This window comes from Vulpes lagopus, chromosome 2 (assembly GCF_018345385.1).
Source record: "Vulpes lagopus strain Blue_001 chromosome 2, ASM1834538v1, whole genome shotgun sequence".
NCBI classification, from domain to species: domain Eukaryota; kingdom Metazoa; phylum Chordata; class Mammalia; order Carnivora; family Canidae; genus Vulpes; species Vulpes lagopus.
The window spans coordinates 69,913,731-69,925,183 of record NC_054825.1 but is presented as its reverse complement, the minus strand read 5'-3'; the positions used below and the strand labels follow the sequence as shown (position 1 = coordinate 69,925,183).

The following is an 11,453-nucleotide window of genomic DNA, read 5'->3' as shown; positions in this document are numbered from 1 at the left end:
TCCCAGGTTGTTTATCAAGCTCTATTTTGTACATAACACTGTATACTTCCCTTTTTCATATTATTTCAAACATTTCACTCCTTTGTTTTCCTCTTCTGTAATCTTCCTCTTAATGTTCTCTGCAGATTGTATCACATAATGACTGGTCTACTCATGAAATCCTTTTCAGAAAGATGATAGTGTTGTGAATAGATTCTGGTTGAAATCACCCAACTTCATAAAGTTACTTACTATTTGAGAATAGAAATAATAACTACAGCTTTTACTTATTTGTTATTTTTTGAATAATTATAACTTTTAGTGATTTGGTAAAAGGTGCTTCATAAGGATCCCTGCATGAATCACTGGTAAATAATGGAAATTTCCAACTAGTAGAATACCTTAGGTCAGGTTTTTCAGTTTTTTAACCTGAGTGTCCATGGACTTCTGTGGATAGCCTTTGGAGGGGACATGAACATTCATAAACCTCTCAGAATTTTGTATATATGTGTTTCCCAAGATTGGGTCTATTGATTTCATTAGATTCTTTCATATACATATAAAATTTCCTTCAAGGCAATGATATTTAATCATTAAACCTTGATACTTCACTGTGCATATATTTTTAAAAATTACATAGTTTTTAGATTTTCTTTTGGATGAAGATTTTTTTTTTATTTTTTTTTTAAATAAGTAAACTCATCGGGGCTCGAGCTCACTCAAAGACCCAGAGATGAAGAGTTGCATGCTCAGGGCATCTGGGTAGCTCAGCTGGTTAAGCATCTGGCTTTGGCTTAGGTCATGATGTCAGAGACCAGGGATCAAGGCTGACTTCAGGCTCCTTGTTTAGCCAGGGAATCTGCTTGTCTCTTTGCCCCTTCCCCTGCTCATGCTCAAATAAATAAATAAAATCTTGAAAAAAAAAAAAAAAAAAAGAGTTGCATGCTCTACCAACTGAGCCAGTAAGGCACCCAGATCGTTCCTATATTGTGTATTTGTTCAAAGACTGTGTTTATAGAGATTTATCAGATACTTAAGATTTGTTCTCTTGCATATTCATACTGTGTTAGCTCCACTTGCATGTGTGACGCCAGAGGCCATCCAGTCTTCAGCTTAGCATTTGGGTGAGACTAGGTTTATTTCAAAGCCATTGAGAGAGTGAAGACTGCTGTGGTTTATACTCCTAATTGTTTTAGGGCTCTGGACTTGCTTGATCCTTGTGTACCTCAGTTTCCTAAACTATAAGGTTGAGATAAATGTTTCTGGCTTTATAAATTTAAGGTTTTATGATATCCATATAAAAACAAAATAGAGCTCAGGAAATGTTGGATGTTATAGTATCTTGAAGTCACAAATTCACACAAGGCTGGTGCTGCTTATTTTGCCCCCTTTTACATGTTGATTTTGGCTCACTGGGTTTCTACTGCCTAGCACCCTGCATCTTATAATATCTGCCTGTTGTGACACCTGTTCATTCTTTGCAGCTCAAATGTCATTTATGGTTTTCCATCCCACTCCCTAAAGAATTTCTTTTTTCTTGTTTTCTATAGTTCTTAATAATACATTTGCCTTGGCATTTACAGCATTAGTTACGTCTTCACATGTCTCTCAAGATCAAGGATACTTCGTAGTCTTTTTATTCCATGGTGCAGTAGGGCCTGGTTTATAGTTGGTGTTTTAGTCCGGGTTCTCCAGAGAAACAGAACCAGTAGCGTATGTGTATGTGTGTGTGTGCGCGTGTCTGTGGTCTGTGTTGAGAGAGAGAGAGGAGAAAGATTTCAGATTATTTTAAGGAATTGGCTCACTTTTAGGGGCTGGTAATTCCAAAATCTGTAGGGCAGGCTGGCAGGCCAGAGACTCACGGAAGAGCTGATGTTGCAGCTTGAGTTCAAAGGCAATCTAGAGGGAATTACCTCTTCCTCAGGGGACCTTATTGTTTTTCTCGCGAGGCCTTCAGCTGATTAAGGTCACTCATATTGTGGAGAGTACTTTTAAAGTCTAAAAAAATACCTTCACATCAACATCTTGAGTTTTTTCTTTTTAAGATTTTATTTATTTATTCATGAGAGATGCAGAGAGAGAGAGAGAGACAGAGACATAGGCAGAGGGAGAAGCAAGACTCCTCATAGGGAGCCCAATGCGAGACTCCATCCCTGAACCCAGGATCACACCCTGAGATGAAGGCAGATGCTCAACCACTGAGCCACCTAGGTGTCCCCTTGACTGACATTTGACCAAATATCTAGATGCTATGGGTCCAGCCAAGTTGCCACAGAAAATTAACGTCAGTGAAGAGCTTGAATTGAATCTAGTATGAGAGAGATATACAGTTATTAAAAATAGCTATAATAAAAAACTGGATCACATAAATGTCAAATAAGGAATATTACAATGGAAGGAAAATATTCTGCAATTGAAATATGCCTCAGGAGCCTATAATCCTTAGATAACCAAAGTCACACTTTCATTAACTCAATTAGACTAAAAACATGATAGCCAGATCTTGGGAATCAAGTGAGCTCAGAGATAAGAATGTACTGTTTAGATATGTACTTCCTCTGTCAACTATGGGCTGTTTCAGTCTCTTAAAAATAGCTTCAAGGAAGGAGGTGGGCAGTTTTAGAGCAGGTTCAGCAGATGAACATATTCTTAGATTTATAGCCTGATAAAGCACAGATGGGATAATGCTGCCATCTTGTGGTACTCTTTCCTCCCCTAGCTCCACAAATTCTAGTGTTCTCAGTTTGTGTGTTTTCAACTATAGTTTTAAGTAAGCCATGATTTTCTCTATGGTCTGAACTTCTGTTTAAACAGTGAGGTGTTTGAAAATAATCTGTGTGAAATATCTGATGAAGTATACAACTACACTTTTCGAACTTTTTGAGTCTTTGAGTTTTTAAAAAGTTTTAAAAAGTTTTTAAAAAGTGCAGTCCATCCCCCTGACATGGGGCTTAAATTCATGACCCCAAGATCAAGAGTCATGTGCTGTACCAACTGAGCCAGCCAGGGACCCTGAGTCTTTTAGTTTGATGTTGGGCTTGAGGGCTTTTTTTTTTTTCCCCCCTTATTTCCAATCATGTAATCTATCATCCACCACACTCAGCATCCTGTTCTAAGAAAAACATTTCAGGCCAGAGATCTTGCTGTGGGCAAGTTCTGTGTTTTTACTCCCCTGAACCTCCACATTGGGCCTTAGCTGATAGAATCTGGGGTAGGTACCGAACGGCAGCCAACCTTTAGGCCAGTTGGTGAAAAATTAGCCTGGCAGGAAAAAGCCTGCCTAAATGGGAACTACAGATTCTCATTGGTTTAGTTGATTACTCTCTTAGGAATATGTATTAAAACACTCAGAGAGAATCAGCCCTTTAGTAATTGAAGGAAAAATAAGAAGACCCAGAAGGAGACAGAATAGCTGAGTGTTAAGTGAGGAGTTAAGTGAACTTTCACTTTTAAAAGGGGACAAAGTTGGGACGCCTGGGTGGCTCAGCGGTTGGGTGCTTGCCTTCAGCTTAGGTCGTGATCCTGGGATCTGGGATCGAGTCCTGCATTGGGCTCTTTGCATGGAGCCTGCTTCTCTCTCTGCCTGTGTCTCTGCCTCTCTCTCAGTCTGTGTCTCTCATGAATAAATAAATAAATCTTTTAAAAAAAAAAGGTGGGGGACAAAGTCATCAGGACCCTCAAAATGCTGCGGGATCCTGAGCAATTTTTCTTGTAGAAGACTCTTTTCTTAGATTCCTGTGGGATTTGATTGCTGAACTAGGTTTACTGTTTTCCACAGGTATTTTACAGTACCTCTCTCCCAACTCCTTCCTACCTTTCCCGTTTATGAAGTGACCTTAAGAAATCTCTATTTATTGCAACTAGAAGCACCTAAATTGTCATCATCTTTCAGGTTCCTCCAGCATGTTGTGTTTTTCAAAGTGTTTTAATAATGCATTGCCTAATTTAATAATAAGGATGCTACTTAGGAGTATATGTATCTCCGTGCCTACTCACCCAGGAATTCAAGGAAGAGGGCGGTGATCGGCACCTAGGTGCAGTCCTGCTGTTAGCCACACATCTGTTCTCATTGCTTATTGTTTTTTTCCTATTGTTTCATTCAGTTTCTTAGAGTATTCTCATCTCTGGCTGGATTTTTTTTTAAGATTTATTTATTTTTAAAGATTTTACTTATTTGAGAGAGCATAAGCAGGATTTGGGGAGTGGGGAGGAGGGGGAGAGGCAGAAGGAGAAGCAGACTTCCTGCTGAGCAGAGAGGCTGATGTGAGGCTTGATCCCAGGACCCGTGACATCATGACCTGAGCCAAAGGCATCGCTTAACTGACTGAGCCACCTGGGTGCTCCAAGATTTATTTATTGATTTGAGAGAGAGAGAGAGAGAGTGAGCATGTGTGAGTGTGAGTAGGGGGAGAAGCAGAGAAAGAGAGAGACAATGTCCAGCAAACTCCATGCTGAGTGCAGAGCTCGATTCGAGGCTCAATCCCAGAACCCCAGGATCATGACCTGAGCCCAAGCAGATGCCTGACTGAGCTGTTCAGGCGCCCTGCTCCTTTAACTCTTTTGATAAAACTATGGTAGTGATAGGGAGTTACATGGATATACATTTCATCTACTAATTCTCTTAATCCATTCTGATAATATTGGAGGAATAGAAGTGGAGGAGGCCTGGGATGCCTGGGTGGCTCAGCGGTTGAGCGTCTGCCTTTGGCTCAGGGCGTGATCTCGGTTCCAGGATCGAGTCCCACTTCAGGCTCCCTGCGAAAAGCCTGCTTCTCCCTCTGTCTGTGTCTCTGCCTCTCTTTGTGTCTCTCAAGAATAAATAAATAAAATCTTAAAAAAAAAAAAAAAAGAAGTGGAGGAGGCCTGAGTTTCTGCATTAGGAGAGAAGTGGATGGAATGGCTACACAGTACTCTTGATTTTCCTGCAAGACTGTTTTAATTCTAGACCGACTGTGAATCTCCACACCTCTTTGATAGAAACAAGCAACAGAGAAACTGAAAGTGGGTGAGATGTGGCTCAGGAGCCTTGCCTTGAGATGCTAATGATGCTGGGGTTGACGGAAGCAAAGCCAAGCTGCTAGGAGAAATGAGCAACTCCAGAGTGGCCAGGACATTCCCGTTATGGCTGTCCTGAGATATTTCACCACCACCACCACCACCACCACCACCACCACCACCACCTCAAGAAAGCTATCTTTGATGATGCCTGCTAAAGCCTGCCTTTCTGGATCATCAGCCTACCCCTCAGCTCCATCTCTTCTGTACCTTAGTAGCTCTGGGGAAAGAGCACAGCTAGAGTTGGAAGCCAGGTTTTCTCACTGGAGGGCCCTATGGATTTCAGTTTCCTTTGGGGGTAAGCATGCAGACCTGAGATGAACCCTAACACTTACTTTCACAGTATTAATTAACATAAGGCACCTTGTATTCTGTGTCTGTTAAGGAGCATTGGCTTCTGGACTGTTGTTTTCACTTAATGGCACCAGTCTCTGTTCAGTGCAGTGGCAGCATCCAGGCAAATGAATTCACCTCTGATGAAATGTTCCTGGCTGTTGACTGCCTTACAGTTTGGGCCTCAGACAAATCCTGAGGTCCACAAATTTACCCTCTCAGAATTGGGGAGCAGAGAAGAGATTGCTTCTGAATGGGGCACATGCCTCTTTCCCATCTGGGTTGAAAGTCTAGTGGTAAGGAGAGGACATGAGGCCCACAAGAGTCAACTTCCCTCTCTGCAGTCCCTCCTGGAGTCCTCTTATTCTACTGACCCATCCTTCTTTCCCCAAGAGAGGTAACGAATGGAGCACCAGTTTGTGCCACCTTACAAGTCAGACCTGATGTTGAGGATGCAGTCTGGCATATAAAGCAGGCTGTGTCACATCCACCCTAGTCTTTTCTCTGTGTTCCCATCATGGTGATGAAACTGTGCCTCACACACCCCTACCTATGGGGACCGTAACTGACTTAGAGTCCCAGTTGCCGTGCCCTGAGGCCTATCTGCATTGGCACTGAAGCAGGCTTCCTACAGACTGCTCCTAGCTAGTGGTCTGCTCCTAGGAGAGATGGGCCTTCCCCTGATGGTCAGATTTGGCTAAAGGACTCGCTGTTGGCATCACTGAAGCTCTGCTCAACAGTTTAGGATGCTTCTCTACCATACTTTCTTTTCTTCATCCTGGTAGGCAGTATAAGAAGGAATAAAGAAGTCACCCAAAGTGGGCATGCTGGAAGGGCTATATTGTGTAAGGCCAAAACACCCACCAGAGAATTTGTCCCATGAGAGAGCACTGGACACACCCCCAAGTCTTCAGAATGTACTGGTGAGAGGGGCACCAGCATCACTAAGAAGTTTGCAGGCCAGGACCGGTGGAAGTTCTGAGAAGTGCATGTTAGCATATGTGAAGATTGATAAGAGGCCAGGAGTGGCCCTTAACTGTCGAAAGCCCCAAGGCCAGAATTACCCTACCCACCAAAAGGCAAGGCTAATGGAGCATGGTGTTAGTTTTGCCTCTGGGGGCAAAATAGGCAGATAGTCGTACAAGGGTGCTGCTTAGCATTTATAACAGGAGTCAGCAAACTTTTTTGGTAAAGGGCTGGGTAGCAAATATTTTAGGTTTCGTAGGTCACATCAGTTGTACAAAAGGAGCAATAGACGATATGTAAACGAATGTAGCTGTATTTCTTTCTTCCTTTTTTAAAATTTTATTTATTTATTTGACAGAGAGCACAAGTAGGGGGAACAGCAAGCAGAGGGAGAGGGAGAGGGAGAAGCAGATCCCCCTCAGAGCAGGGAGCTTGGTGTGGGGCTCAGTTCGAGGACCCTGAGATGATGACCTGAGCCGAACGTAGATGCTTAACCAACTGAGCCACCCAGTGACCCAAGTGTAGCTGTATTTCAATAAAACTTCCTTTACAAAAACAGGTGGTTGGTTTGATTTGGTCTATGGATAGTTATTTATTGATCCCTTATCTATTAAAAAAAAAAAAAAGGAATTGGAAAAGCAAGAAGCTGAGGGCAAGTCATGATCTCTTACTCAGTTCCCAGACTTGAGTCAGTTTTGAGATCTGGAACCCATTGACTAAAGAGGTAGCTGGAGGAAGGACCCTGTAACACTCTGGCATGTACAGACCATGACAATTCCCCTAGTCCTTCCTCAGAGGAACCAATGGTCATTTACTTCGGTAACTGTATGCTAGGATTGTTGCACAAAAGGTTCTGAGTTGACACTCATACACAGAGACCCAAAGGAGCATCATGGCCCTCCAGTTGGAGTAGAAGCCTATGAGGACCAGGTAAAAACAGAAACTGCATAAAGTCCTTTACAGTAGGTCTACTAGAGCCAACAGCCCCATGCAGTGGCCTTACAGTGCCTTCCCACCACTGACACATCTAACACCAGGGGGCACAGCCAGAAGGGCTGACTGTACTGGCTGAACCTTTAGTGACACTCGTGTTTCAACTGTCCTCGAGGCTGGCAGCATTCTGTGTTACGTAATATATGGGCCCGAGAAGTATCCCTGGGGTAGAATGTGTTGCCTCTAGAATCACCAGTTCTATAACACAAGGCACTGTACTCCCTTCTTTGTGACAGGATGGTACAATGCATCAGTTTGTCTTTTATTTTGGAAGGGGATATCCCAGAATATTCCTGACCACGGAACTCTAAAAATGTCACTGAAATCGCTATTCCTGGCTCTTCATAGAGTTTTCTCTGTGCAAGTGCATACATCTTATTGAAGCCTATAGCATTCTAGCTCCTCTTGCTCGTCTTGTCCAGTCAGCTGGAGGTCGTCAGTGAAATGGATCTGTGTAATATTGTCTTAGATATCTAAGAGGCCCAGATTTCTCGGACTGTATTATGACAGGAGGTGGGAGAGTGAACATAACCCCTGAAGGAAACTGTAAACTGAATATTGTCTATTTTCCTTGCCCACAGAGCCTCAGCTAACATTTCTCTTTGGAGGCTTAAGGAGTGTCTTATCCACAGGTATGGAATCCCATTTAGCAGAGTATCCAACCAGGGGATCTACTTCAAGTAGAGGAAGTATGGGAGTGGGTCATAACCGTGAGATCCTCTGGTTGTGTCATGTACTGCACCACCTAGAGATAACTGGTCTTACAGACGGCTGGAATGGCCTTCTAAAGACAAACTGAAGCTCCAGCTCTGAGAAAGCACTCTGAAAGGGTGGAGGGCTGTCCTGGGGGACATGGTATGTTTATTAAATCAGAGACCTCTATATGGTGCTGTGTTCTCAGTCAGTAAGAAGGATACAAGGGTCTGAAAACCAAGGAGTGGAAGCAGGAATGGCTTAACTTACCATCATTCTTTTTTTTTTTTTTTTTTTTTTTTAAGATTTTATTTATTTATTCATGAGAGATACAGAGAGAGAGGGAGAAGTAGGCGCCATGCAGGGAGCCCGATGTGGGACTCCATCCCGGGACTCCAGAATCATGCCCTGGGCTGAAGGCAGGCGCCAAACCGCTGAGCCACCCAGGAATCCCCCAGACTTACCATCATTCTTAATAGCCGCCAGGGAATGTGTGCTTCCTTTCCTTGCAACTCTGGGCTCTGCAAGGTTGAGGGGCCTGGGCCCCAAAGGGAATGCCTTTGCCAGAGGCACAATGAAGGTGCCATGGAATAAGAAATTCTGGCTGCTGGTAGGGCACTTGGAGCTTTGTGTCAGGCAAGAGAGGAGTTGCCACAGTAGTAGAAGTAACAACCTGAACATCAAGAGGAGGAAGTCTACTTTTACACAGAGGATGCCAGGAGGAGTATGTGTAGGACTCAGTTGATTCATGTGGGCACCTCTATGCTACTCCCTTGTCCCACTATAACTGCCCCTTGTCCCACTATAACTGTGGGACATGTGTTCTAGTGTAAGACACTAGAACACATGCAACAACCCAGCCTGAGAAGAGAGGGTATGATTGTCAGGTGTTCAGACGCCCCAGGATAAAAGGTTTGGGTCACACCACCAGGTAAGTCCCAAGACCTAACAAGGTGATAGCAGAAGCTGAAAGGGGTTTAGAACAGATGTTGGAGAAGGGAGAAGGCGAGTATGCACTGTGGCCTTGGGACCAACTATGATGATCCTGGGGGACTGTTAGTTCATCTAATACACTCCCTTTTCTCTGGTGCTCCTCATGAGGGAGGCCCACGGAGGAGCTGCTTTCTGCACCTTTGTGGAGAAGTAGATCTATGTGGCACAGGAGGTGGATTGTGGCCAGGAGACCATGCCCTGCTGCTCTCCAACTATAATGTAGAAAACAGCTACTTCACTCTGAATTCCACCGCCACATTTTCGCTAAAGCATGCTTACCATGGGCTGCTCCTAGCCAGTGACTGAGCTCAGCAGGATAGTAAGGCAAGCCCAAGGCCTCTTGTTCAAATTTTATTAAGAATTTCAAGATGGCAGCAGCAGAGCGTTAAACCAGGTGTGGGCCCTGTGTGACTATAGGTTGCATTCTCATTAAGCGGACTCTGTCTGGGAGATACGGGTCTTCTCTAATAGCTGACTTTGGCCAGATAGCTTTGCTGAACCTTCTTTAGACTACACAGCTGTCTAGAAAGCTTCCATTCAACCTTTCTTCCCTCTCTTCTTCTTTTAGGGTCACTTGCATCGTACTCTGATGATTAACTCAGCCTTCTCCAGTTTCCTTCTTATTTTCTCTTCTAAGCATTTCCCAATAAAATCCTTGCATGTTTAAGTCTGTATTGGTAACTGCTTCTCACAATGCCTGTACTAACACAGCTCCTTCATCCTGCTATCCTATCACATATGTATGTAACAAACTCTGCAACGTGACTTTGAGGGTTTTCTTTCCAACAATAAACACAATTTAGGCTCCCCCTGTCTCCTGGGTCCCAGCTGGATGGTACTGCTTATCCACCAAATGACCTGATTTCAAATGGGCAACACAGGTTAAACAGAGGCTAAACCTTTTTATTCCATTTTCATCATGATTTCTTTCCTGTTTGACAAGGCTGTTGGGCATGAGGTTGTAGTAGAGGTTAAAACTCCTGGGGGAGAAGGAGACACCAGATGGAAAAATGAGAAGTCAGTAACAGGAGAGAGAATGCACATGAGAAGGAAAAAGTAGAGCACACCTGAGAGAAAACAAGGAAGCCTAAAAGTGGCATTTCCTGGGGAAAGACCCTGGGCAGGGGCCCCTTTGGATTTTGGATGTTGGTGGCCCCAAGGCCAGTGCCACTGGCTTTTGGAAAAAGGCTGCTCGCTTTTACTCACTGCTCTCTTCAGGCACCCAGCAATTTTTTCAGGCAATTGTGTCAATTGCCCAACTTTAATAGAATTACCGCAAACCAGGAACAAGCTCCCTCCATTCTTCATGCTCCATCTGGAACCATGGGAGTCCCTAGGCCCACCAGGGAAATGCTTGTTGCAGTTTCATAGCCCCCTAGAGCTCCCTTTTGGATGGACTTTTCCTGTGTTGTTCAAAACATGTAGAAAAGCGGTAAATGTATGAGAATTGCTACCTGCTTCAGAGGTCAGGAAGGCCTTAGATCACCATATTCTCCCCAAATTTTGAGTTTTTTAATTGAATTACTAGCCCTTCCGGTGCTTACCAAATGTGAATTAAGTTTACTGGCCTTTGAGGCAGACTGAGCCCCCCTTTGGAGCTTATACTCTTACCTAGAAACTATTCTCCTGAACCCAACACACTTTTTTTTTAAAATTTTTAATTTATTTATGATAGTCACACACACACACACACACACACACACACACACACACACACACACAGAGAGAGAGAGAGGCAGAGACATAGGCAGAGGGAGAAGCAGGCTCCATGCACTGGGAGCCCGACGTGGGATTCGATCCCGGGTCTCCAGGGTCGCGCCCTGAGCCAAAGGCAGGCGCCAAACTGCTGGGCCACCCAGGGATCCCAACCCAACAACACTTGTATTGGATAAAAGACAGAGTGCTAATCCCTGGGGACAAGAAGATGAAGACACAGTCCCTGTTTTCAGTGGGTTTGTATTTTTCTTGGAGAGACACAATTTGTCATTAGAGGGAGTGGTAAGTAACTGTGATATAAAGTATCAGAAGAACAGAGACCAGGAATGATGGGACTCACTGCTGGCACTGGGGCAGGTTTGGGAAGAAAGGTATCTTTGGCAAGGAGCCAACCATCAACTCCAAAGAAACTCCTTCCATTCACCAGCTCTTGCTCTTGAGGCAGAAGGAACACCCACAGCAGGTATCTGCCCTGGAGGATGGACTGGGACCATCCCTCCCATTTTTTTTTGCTTCATCTCTTGGGATTATCACTCCCATTCTCAGGTTCAATTTTGGGTCTAAGGGGCATTTTGTGTGCAGTACATCTGCCTATGGAGCAAATAGTTGATCTCAAATCACCCCTATCTTTGAGAAACTGGGTTTAATATTCATGTACCAGGCCAGTAGTCATACCACCCATTTGTCTTCAGGCAGACATGTTGAACTTTTTTGTCTTTAGTACC

General features: G+C 44.0%; 1 protein-coding gene across 1 annotated transcript in view; it reads left to right on the top strand.

Annotated features, from left to right (window-relative positions):
• SQOR (sulfide quinone oxidoreductase) overlaps positions 1 to 11,453 on the top strand; it is a 66,582-nt gene that overhangs the window by 3,218 nt on the left and 51,911 nt on the right. The window lies entirely within an intron of this gene.